Below are 11,343 nucleotides of genomic sequence, written 5' to 3'. Positions count from 1 at the left end.
GTCTGCTGAGGGAAGTTGGCAGTTGTCCCTCCCAGCTGGGCTCAGAGGCGCTAATGAGAGTTAAATGTGGGGTGTGAGTCACCTCAGAGGGGGGGCTGGAACCACCCCCAGATGTGGATCCTGGGTGGAATGGAGGTTTGTCCAGACTGCTCAGCCTTTCCCCCACTCCCCTGTGCTTCTTCCCTATGCCTTGACAGGGTGGGGCATAGATTCCTGACCTAGCAGATCAGGCCCTGTCACTTGGGCCAACTTCCCCCAAATGGCTGGCTGCCTGGGAGTGGGGTGGGGTCTATGGAACCACAGGGGGATTCCACATCCCAGGATGGGGCCTAGTACCCTAGGATGTAGGGGATGGACCAACACCTGGCATTATCTAGTGGCTGTGAGCCCTGGGGAATGGTGACATTTCTTGGGACGGAGGGTGGGCAAAGGGCCCAGGCCACCAGGAAAGATCCCCTCACCTCCTACTGCTCATCTGGCCTCATTCAGACCACCAGACTCTGACCACACAGGGTGCCTGTCCCATCCTCCTACTCCCCCAGGCCCTGACCTCATGTGAGCACGGGGACTTCAGGCTGCAGTCCTCATGGCAGTGCAGACTGTGTGTGTGTGTGTGTACATGCATGCGCCCTGTGATTGGGTCGATTTGTCCCAATGGATATATTTGTGACTGAATGTGCAATTGTATATATATTTATGTATGACTGGCTGTGTGGGTCTCAGTGTTGCAGGGGACTTGAGAGGGAGTGTGAATGTCTGCATATCTATATCTTTATGTCCCGTCCATGTCTCCATGTGGGTCTTTCTGTGTGACTGAGTGTCTGTGTTAGCCTGGCCCCATCCACAGGATCCCTGGCTCCTCCTCGGGCATCCATCCTATCACTACCACCACCACCAGGAGCCACGGGGTTAGGGAAGTGGATCTGGAAGGGGTCTGTGGGGGGAGCAGTGCCCGCTGTTCCCAGATTATAATGGCCTGGCTGGGTGGGCAGCACCAGGGGGTGGGCGTGGGCAGCCACGGGAGAGAGAGAGTAAAGGGGATAGGGGAGGGCCCCTGCTCAGCAGTCCCCTCCCTGCTCCCTCTGCTCCCAGCCCTGCGCCTCCTGGCAAGAGCTTATTTGCATGGTATTTACATTTCATTTGCATCGCGTTCAATTAAAAACCTGACCAGCTCCCGCCTGCCTGGCGCTGCCCGCCCAGCCTGGTGAAAACATTGGTTGGGCATTGCCTGCTGCCTTTGCTCCCCCCTATCCCCACATATTGACTGATATGGGAGGGGTCCTCCCCTAAGTGAGATCATCCAAGTCACCCACCCTGAAAGGGCTGAAAGTACAAATGGAGAAACTGAGGTAGGTCTAGAAAGAGCTGTGGGGAGCTCCAGGCTAAGGGCCTTTCACTGTCCCCATTTTACAGATGAGAAAATCAAGGCGGGAGAAGGCGAGTCCAAGGTTACTTAGCTGACTCAGAATTTGCATCTCTGTCAGTATGACTTCTAAGTCCATGCTCCAAACTGAGCGTGACAGATGTACAGTGCTCCCCTCTCCTGGTGAATGAGCTCCAGAGTCATTAGCTCTAGAAAGAGCTACTGCAGCTTTCATCCTTATCTGGGGGCTGGCCTGGCTGTTGCCTCTTCTTTTGCTTCCTAACACTGACATCCCTAGCTACAGGGTGGAACACTCTCCCTATAGAAGTCCTTTCCAGCACCTGGCCATAGTCTTTTCTGCTTGTAAGACTGCCTTTCTTGGCAGTCAGAACTGGTGACTTTGTAAAAGGCAATCGAGGACCCCAATAATGAAACAAACTTCAGGGAGACTTGTAGCTGGGTTAAGGGTGAAGGATGGGTGGGGAGGTCAGGCAGGCCCATAGAGACATCCACGACATGAGAGCAGATCAGGCAGTGGGAGTCCTTAAGGCCCTCAGGTCCCTGGATCAAGAGTCTCCCTGAAGCCCTCACCTGCCCAGAGCTGGCCTGGTGGATGTCATTTACATAGGTGAGAATTCTTGGAATTAGGGAGAGTAGGGACCCTCAGGCTGCTCATGGAGGAGTCGTCCAGGGCCCAGAATCCAGCCCTAAAACTGGGGAGTCTTAGTGTTGACAGGCCTCTGGTTCTTTGCCCCATCTCCCAGGGACTACCTTTTTGCTACTCCACCACAGTTAGGGCTCTAGAGGGACCTCACCTACTCCTGGTACTGGGGGACCTAGCTAATCAACAGACTTGTACTCATTGACCACAGTTTGTTTAGGAATGGACAAGTGACCTGAGCCTGGCCAATTAGGTGGAATCCCAGGGGCTTTCGTTGAAATTATTGGAAGAGGGGTGGTGGTATGAGAATTTGAGGCCACCACCACTTGGGGAGAGCTATCCCTGAATGAAGCCAGCAAAGAGAAACTGATCCTTGTACTTGAAGCCAAAACACTCTTCCACTTGAGCCTCAGAATGGACCAAAAGGTTCCAGTTTTGCTTATGGCAGTGTGTGTTGGGTTGCTGTCACTAGCAACTTGAATTCCTGCCTTGCCCATTTTTGCTTTCAAGCCTTTGCCCATGCAATTCTCTGCCTGGAACACCCTCCTCTTGCCCTCTCCTAACTAGTTATACCTGTGTTTAGAAGTCTAGCTCACCTCTTCTCTGCTAGGAAACTTCCATTCGGTACCCACCTCTCCTGGCTCCACTCACCTAGTAGTTTTACCTGGAACTTCTTTCTGCCCCTCAACCTAATACTCAGAGTCTACACCCAAAACTGCTATGTTAATTCCCTTTTCCAGGGCTTGTGTCTCATTGCCCCAAAGTGGATTGAAAATTCCTAAATGGCATGTGCTGTCTCCTAGGGAAAGGAGTGGTTAGACACCTGGCTTTGGTGTTTGGCAGGGTCAGTTCAAATTCTAGTCCATCTGTGTGATTTTTGAATCAGTTTCTCCATCCCTGTGCATTAGTTTCCTGTTCTTTAAAATGGGGATGTTGTGAGGATTGAATTAGACTGCATGAAAAGAAGTACTTCACACAGTCAGTCTACAAATGTTTGCTGAGCACCCACTCTCTCTATGCCCAGAACTGAGGATTCAGCTGTGAACCACCCACAGGCATGGCAGGGTCCATGCCCTCAGAGCTGCTGCGGGTGGAAGTTGGGGCAATGGCCCGGCTGGAGCAGCCAATCAGGAGAATGGGGGCTGACTTTCTATCCTGCTAATGCTCCTCTCTGAGAGTAGGGGCTCCCTCCAGCCCCACTAGGGCCCTTGGTGTGTGGGGGGGAGGCCTAGTCATCCCCTCCCCCTTCCTCTCCTCTTCCTGTCGTCCCTTGGAGCCAGTGCCGCTCAGAGTTAATCTCCTTGCCCGTCAGGGGGTGACAGGAGGTGTCTGTCATTTGGAGCCGAGGCCGTCAGCCTCGCTGGCTAATTGGGACGCAGGCGCCGGGAGCACGGGAAATGGCCGGAGGGAAGGAGCGGGAATGAGGGAAAGGAGGCCGTCCTCACCTCCTTCCCGCCAGGCTCAGAGCGGATCCACAGGGGAGGGGGAAGGCCAATCAAAGGAGGAAGGGGCTCTGGGATGGGGACACTGTGACCTTGGGTATATTGCTATTCCTCTCTGAGCTTCATATTATTATTATTAGTAGTAGTAGTATTACTCATAATGACAACAGCAAGCCTTTACTGAACAATTACTGTTTAAATCAGTTCTCAGCGCGCCTGCTAAAAACCTCCGATGGTTTTCTATGGCCCTTGGAATTAAAACTTCTCAAGTCCTGAGGACCCCCAGTACCCATACCTCTGCCCTCCCTGCTCCGTCTGCTCTAGCCATACCAGCCTCCCCACAGGGCAAGCTCTTCCTGCCTCAGGACCTTTGCACTTGCTGTTTCTGCTCCATGGAACACCCTTTCTATGCCTTATGCTATGATTAACTCCTCCACATTATTCAGGTCTCAGCTCAGATGACACATCTGAGACAAGGCCCCTGTCACCTTGTCCAAAACCACCCTCCCCAACCTCCAGTTACATTATCCTATTTATATTTTCGCAGCATTGTCATAATGTAAAATTCTCTCCTTTACATATTTGTGGTTTATATTCATTCTCCCTCTCTGGAATGGAAAGCCCCGAGGACAGGGGACCTCATTTCTATGATTTATTGCAGAAACCATAGTACCTAAAACAATGCTTGGCATATGGAAGACATGGAGAATGATTAAATAAATGAAATTCAGGCATTCTATTAAGGACGTTGTCTAACTTAATTCTCACGAGAATCTTAGAAAGTTGGTGTTATCTCCATTTGAGGTGAGGAAACTGAGGCTCAGGGAGATTCTGTGACTGTGAGTTATAGTAACTGGAATTTCCCCAGGATCCTGTGACCTTAGAGCTGTAAGGGCTGAGGGGATGACTGTGGAGGTCTCTCCACTGAGCATGGTCTGGTGATGGGGGCATACACTAGAAGAAGAACAACAGGCCAGGAGAGGCCGCACCAGGGTGGGTGTTTCCTCTGGGAGCTCATCCTAGGGAGTCTCTCCTGCGTATGGGGGTTTAGTCCATTCAGGCTGCTATGACAAAAATATCATAGACTGGATAGCTTAAACATTTATTTCTCACAGTTCTGGAGACTGGGAAGTCCAAGATTAAGGTGCCAGCAGGTTCAGTCCAGTGAAGACCTGTTTCCTAGTTCATAGATGGCCATCCTCTTACTGTATCTTCACAGGGTGGAAGAGACTAGGGAGCTCTCTGGGACCCCTGTCATAAAGGCACTAATCCCATTCATGAAGTCTTCACCCTCATGACCTAAACATTTCCCAAAGCCCCCACCTTCTAACACCATCACAGTGGCGGTTAAGATTTCAACATACAAATTTTGAGGAACACAAACATTCAGTCTGTTGCAGAGGCAGAACCCAACATTTGCAGGGTGGTGGGTGCATGGAGAGTTGATGATGCACTGGGGACCTGCACACAAGTCTGACACTTTCCCTGCCCCAGGGCAGGGGTAAGGTGTGAGATGTGAGGGTGGGCATCTCAAAGCCTCCTCCTCCAGCCTGCATCTACCTTTCATGCTTCCTCCTGGCTGTCAAAGTACTGGCTCCTAAGCCTGGCATTCGAGGTCTGGCACAATCCAGGCCTTACCTACCTCTCCCTTCTTCCCTCCCCTTACTGTCTCTAGACACCCTGAAGCAGTCCCTGTCCACTGTGCCTTCAGTCAACTGCCTTGTCACTTTTTCTGCTAATCCTTCGAAGTCCAGCCCCTGTGCTGCATTTTCCAGGAAGGGCATCTAGGGCAGTGTTTGTGCAGTTGTCTGTAGGTCTGAGGATCTCTGCTAGGCTGTCGGCACCCTGTGTCACCCTCAGCACCCACTATCTGACTGGCACAAAGTCACTCAGTAAGCATCCTACTCCCTCCCATCCATCCAAGGACCCTAGGTGAGCCCACCATTCTGAGTTCTTGGATCTCTGGTTTCCATTCAGCTTCTGGGTGCCTCCAAGCCTGAAATCTTAACCTATGCAAATCAGTCCTCAACTGGTGACACCTCATGGCCAATCAGCCCCCAAGACACTCATTAAATAGGTGTCTGAGCCCAATCAGTGTTCCAATTATTGGTCTGTGTTAAGTCATGTGGGTCACACTGCATTGGGCAATCACAGCAGCTCCCTCCTCCTACACCCCCATGCCAGGGTGTCTAGGAGGTCCTGACCTGGTTAAAGGTTCAGTCTGAGTCTGGGCTGTGCACAGACACATCCTCTCTTCCCCCAGAATCACAGAGCCAGTTTCCTTCCTTCCAGTCCTTGCATCTCTATTTCTTCTTGTCCCTCCTCTCCCCTCCTTCCAGCCTAAGCAGCCATATCAGAAGGGTGTGTAGGTGTGAGGTCGGCTGTGGGGGAGGCAGACAGGTCCCATGTGAGGAGAGGCTAGGGTATGAGGGTGCAGTTGAGGGCAGCCCAGTCATCATCATCAGCAGCAGCAGCAGCAGCAGCACTGCAGAGAAGCCTCCTCCTTTCTCTTCTGCTCAACCTCTGTCATGGGGTGGCAGGCATCAAGACCCCAGATGTTTCCTGCTGCATTGCTCTGTGCGTGCGTGCGTGCGTGCGTGCGTGTGTGTGTGTGTAACTGCGCACATATGCTCATATTAGCATGTACCACTGGCTTCCCTGCCCTGACCCACCACACTTCCCCCAGGAAGGGATGAAGAGGAGGGTGGGAGAGGGCAGCAAGAATCTTCCCATCATTGCCTTCAACATCATTGGAAGCAGAAAAGCTTAGGGGGACCCTAAATGATACTTCCCCAAACCCTCACTCCCATTCTAGGTCATTGGGTGTGGGGGGAATTCCAGGAGGGAGAGTAGGGTACCAGGGCCTGACCTCTGTGCATTTCGATGTGTGTGAACAGCATGCAAAGCAGATGCAAATATTATGCAAACTAGAACTTTTCTTTTTCTAGTCAACAGCTCTGACAGGCTCCGAAATGGGCTATAGGGGGCCCAGAGCCCAAGAGGAGGTGTGGAGGTGAGGGCAGGCATCTGGTCTGCTTGCCAAGAGGATGCTATGTTGTTCAAGCAATTCTTGAGCACCTACTATATACTTGACACCAAGCTGGGGTACAAATGAATATGCAGGCACACAGTGCAAGTAAGGGAAGTAAGGGTAAAATCTATCTTCACAGGACTTTGGGTGAAGGCCTTCTGGAGACATCCTTGCATTTAGCAGCATATGAGACTAAGTAGCAGAATGGTTAAATTTCTTCTGACCTCAGCCAGACCTGGGTTTGATTCCCAGCTCCATCACTTAATCACTGTGTGATCTTGGGCAAGGTACTTCATCTCTGGAAGTTTCTGTTTATTTGCTCTGAGCTCCTAGAGCACAAAATGCCAGAACCAAATGCAATTGCGTTGTCTGAGCATCTGCCTGAGGGCAGGGCCTGGGTTTTCTTTTCTCTGTCCCCACCACAGCCTTGTCTGGAGGTTCACTCAACTGATTGAATGAATGATACTGAATCTTTCAACTGTTCTGGCAGGCAGGGAGGGCAGGCTAATCTCGAGATCACTGAGGGGCTCAGAGGGTTACCCTAGGATGGTGAGTTGGAGTCCTGGGATGAGGAGGGACCCCAGTTTAGGGAACAAGGACTGGGTCTCTTCCTAAGGACTTCACCCCTTTAACTGCCCTCCAAACGAAGGTGTTATGGGAGACAGGAAGAGGAGCACATGAAACAGGGCCAGAGTAGGTGGGGAGGAAAGGCCAGGGGAAGGTTCTCGCACCAAGTGTCAGCTGCATATGAGGGGGGTGAGTGGAGTAGCAACAACATCCACAATACTATCCAAAATTTATTAAGCACCTATCCTTTATCAGGCTCTGTGATAAACTTTTCATGTTATATCATATTCAAATCTTACAATGCCAATCTTCCTTTTCTTTTAAAATGCTCAAGGAAATTGATAGAGACGCTTCCCTAAGGTCACTCACTGGTGACTATCAGTATCAGAATTTGAACCTTGGGATTCTTGCTCGGTGGCTTTACCCTTCAGGTCTAAGTAGCTTTCAAGCTCCCAAAGGCCTACCTGGGTTCAACTTCTGCCTCTCTCACCAAGCTTCTGTTGTTCTACCTCACCCTCACGTCCACTTCATCTGCCAAAATATATCACTGATCCAGTGACCTCACCTTCACTTTTTCTCTCCAGCCTCACCCTCTCCCCCACTTCCCTGATCTTGCTGCTTGCACCTTTGCCTTCCTCTGATCTATACAGTAGCCAGAGGGATCTTTTAAAAATTTAAGTTGGACCATGTCACTCCCAGCTTAGAACCCACTTTGCATAAACCCTGACACCTCACCTGCTCTGCAAAGCCCCCTGCTCTATTTACTTTCCCTTTGAGTCATGTCCACAGTGCCATGCTCCACACCCTCTCCTTTGCTTGGCTGGCTCCTCCTGGCCTTTCAAGCCTCATTGCAGATGTCACCTCTTCAGAGAGGCCCTCTTTGACTACCATAGCTAATACGGTCCCCTCCCTGAAGTCAGTTTCGCATGACCTATTTCGATAGCTTCATGGCTTTTCAGACTCTGAAATGCTCTTATTCAACTATTTGTTTACCTGATTATAGTCTATCTCCCTGAATTAGAACGTTAAGTCCTATGAGGCTGGGGGCAAAACTATTTTTGTTTTTTGGTGTCTCCATAGTCTAAACACTGCCTGGCACTTATTAGGTACTCAATAAACATCTGAAAGAATGTGGTCGTTGGTGTGACCTGGATCAAGAAGTACTGGCTCCTCTCTACCTCAGTTTCCCTTTTCTGTTGAGCTCTGTCTCCTTTCAGCCTCCCAGGGAGCGCTGTGAATGAGATCAGAGATGGCAAAAGGCGCCCTTCGAGGGAGGGAGGGCATGATGCCTGCTTGGGGATGAGGTCAGCGCGGCAGACACCTCTCCGCAGTGCAGAAGGCAAGCAGAGCCGCAAAGATCGTCTTGGCTAGACCCCTGCCCCAGCATGAGATCCTAGACGGGCAGGGGAGGGCACCGCAACCCCTTCCACCGGTGGGAAGCTTCTCCTGGCGGGGCCTCCTCTTCCTCCCTCCCCGGGGAGGCAGGTGGAGCTGCGTCCTCATCTTTGTTCCCATCTGGAGCGCGTTTGGCGCGGCGTGGCGGGGGCGGGGCTGCGCCCCCGCGGTGCCCAGAGAGACGGGCCCGCCCGCTTATCTGATCTGCGGCTAATTGAAACTCCCTGCTCGCGAAGGTCAGCTCGGTCCCTTGACAGCTGCCGAGTCGAGCCGGGCCGGATGGAAAACCCGGGCTGTGCAGGGCCCGGCGGGGCGCAGGGGGAGGGGTTGTGGGGGGCTGCCTCTGCGGCAAAGTAGACAAAGGCAGCCCCTCCCTCCCCGTGAGCGCTGCTGGGGGTCGCCAGAGGTAGCGGCCTCCGCCCTCACCCAGCGGGGCGCTCCGGCCGGGGTCACATGGCCTACTGCTACAGGGGAGGGGGGCGCCCTTAATCCCCATGCGCCCGCCTACCCCGCTCCCACGCCGGGGCCCCGTCTGGGGTCTCTGGGAGAGTCACCCCCAACTTCCTGCCCCTACCCCGCCTCCACGCCCCGGCTCTGAGACTTCCTGCCTCCCTGGCTCCGGGCAGCTCAGGCTGTGGGAAGCTGGCGGGGCGGGGGCGGCCCGGTCCCCTCCCCCTGCGAGCCCGACGGGGCTCTGGGGTCCGGGAGGAAGTGAGCGCGGTGGGGGGCACGGCCTGGCCCCGGGGCGGCCATCCGGTGGGGCAGGTGCGGCCTCAGCCCTGGGAGGGAGGGCTGGAAGGCCTGTTGCTAATGGTGCTGGGGCGGGGGAAGGGGGGCGCTGCGGGGAGCCCCGTTTCCAGGGTTCCGGGTGCGGATGTGGCTAGCTCCGGAGACTCCAACCCCGCCCGCTGCGCCCTAGGCGGACCCAGGCAGTGCGCAGCCCGCACGCGTCTCCTCCCCTCCCACCTGTGAGTCTAGGCTGAGGATCTGGGGAGCTCCCAAGGTGTAACTTCCAGCCCCGAGGCTGACCGCGCCCTTGAACAATACTTTTTGGGCCTTGGCTTTCCCAGCCTGGAAAAAATGACCCCAATTACGCTACCATTTTCCGGAACCACGTGACTATCATAGAGTTAAGCGTTTAACGTATTCTGTCTTAAGTCTCACAACAATTCCATTTTACTGAAGAGCATGCTGAGACGCAGAGAGGTTGTGACTTGGCCGAAGTCACATAGCTAGTAAGTTACTTAGGCTGGACTCGGCTGACTCCCGAGTCCGCGTTAACCACAGGTCGTCGCGTTTTAGCCAGAGCTCTGGAGTCGTGCGTCTACATAGGTCTATTCCCCAGGGCATTCACAAGTGCAGTGAGCCCCTCGGCGGCGTCTTGCAGCACACGTTCGTGTCTCGGAGCTGGGCACGTGTTTCTTGGCGCATCTCCGCGTGCCAGAGCCCGAGGACAGAGGCACAGCTTAGCGCACGGGTGCCCAGGTGCGCGGTTTCCGGTTGGGACCAGACCATCATATGGCCAAAGCCGCGGGCAGTGTGGAGCGGGGGCGGGGAACTCGGAGTAGAGTCCACGCGGGCCGCGGCGCCTGGGAGGCCGCAATCCGGGCGTCTGCAGCCGGCGAGGCGCGGGGTGACGCGCGGGGGCCCAGCTACCGTGACCTCCTCCGCGGTTTCCATGGAGACGGTGCACTATAAATAAAAAAAAAAAAAAAAGAGGAATTTCAAACCCGTTTTCTACGGCGCTTGGCGGGAGGGGGGAGGAAAGCTCTCTTTGAATCGAGTTTCCCATTTCACCTTCCCAGGCGGTGGGAGCGCTTCCCCCACAGCCCAGCCGGGAAATTGCTGCCCCTCACGCCGCGTGGCGCCCCCCGAGGAAGCTAATTAGCGCAGCCCGGGAAGCTGGGGACTGGGGACCTGGCCCAGGGGGCTGGGGCCCGCTTCTTGGGTAGGGAGAGCGCTTACAAATTGCCACCCCCCCACTCCAATCTCTCCAGGCGCGCACGCAGCCCGGCGCAGGCCAGGGCACAGGGCGCAGGCGGGAGGTCGCATCTGCAGCTTTGGCGCAATGAATCAGGCGCGGCGGCCGCCGCCGCCGCGGAGCGCGTCTGGCATCCGGAGTCTCCCGGGATCGAAAATAATTTGGGCAAAACGGTGGGAGGTGTGTGCGCGCGCGCTCCGAGGGGAGGGCGGGGGAGCAGGCCGGGCGGGGTGCGCCGGGCGGGGGGAGGTGCCATCCGACAGCCCCGCTGTGGTGAGAACAGAGTTGACACTTCTTTCCTTTCCACTTACTGCGGCAAGTACTGCGAGGAAGCTTAACCCTCTCGTTGCTTGGAGGGTTATAGGCGCCGCGAGCGCCCTCATGAGGCCGTGCCGGGGTTGGGGGCCAGGTGCGTAGGCTCTTTTGAGACCGGTCTTTGCGGCTGAACGGGTTCAGCTCCTGGCTCCTCAGACCCGCGCCCCCACCGGAACATTCCTGAAGGCATCCTCCCTGGGGCTTTTCTCGATCCCTACTTTTACCTTCTCCAGATCTGGCAGGGTCAGCGCAATGACCTCAGTTTCCCCACCTATACAAGAGGGTATATGTGTGTGTTTTTCTGTAGTAGCTTCTCAGTCTGGCGACTCTAGTTTGTGACCATCCGGCTTGGGCACTGGGCAGAGGCCGGAGTGGGAGGTTAGGGAGGCGGGTGCAGGCCAGTGTAAGAGTGGGACCCCACCCTCTTTCATCTCCCGCACGCACTCTAGGCGCCCTTCATCAAAATGGCCGGGTTCCTGTTTTTGCCTCTGACGGCAGAAATGTCACCGCCGCTGCATTAAGCACGCTCGGTGGGAACTCGGTTTGGATCGAGGAGCTGGCGCTCAGCCCTGCCAAGCTGCCTGCCGC

The 11,343-nt window shown here is 54.6% G+C and overlaps 1 long non-coding RNA gene across 1 annotated transcript; it reads right to left on the bottom strand.

Moving 5' to 3' along the window:
• Positions 1-8,368: 8,368 nt before the first annotated feature.
• LOC118605464 lies at positions 8,369-10,594 on the bottom strand. Its single transcript, XR_004952170.1, has 2 exons — positions 10,425-10,594; positions 8,369-10,151 (listed from the first exon to the last, which is right to left on the bottom strand). It is a non-coding gene; the product is annotated as an uncharacterized LOC118605464 (long non-coding RNA).
• Between the last annotated feature and the right edge of the window lie 749 nt (positions 10,595-11,343).

The sequence above is a fragment of the Rousettus aegyptiacus genome, unplaced genomic scaffold (genome assembly GCF_014176215.1).
Source record: "Rousettus aegyptiacus isolate mRouAeg1 unplaced genomic scaffold, mRouAeg1.p scaffold_m13_p_7, whole genome shotgun sequence".
Lineage (NCBI taxonomy): Eukaryota > Metazoa > Chordata > Mammalia > Chiroptera > Pteropodidae > Rousettus > Rousettus aegyptiacus.
The sequence above is the reverse complement of the archived record's forward strand: the minus strand, read 5'-3'. Positions and strand labels throughout refer to the sequence as shown.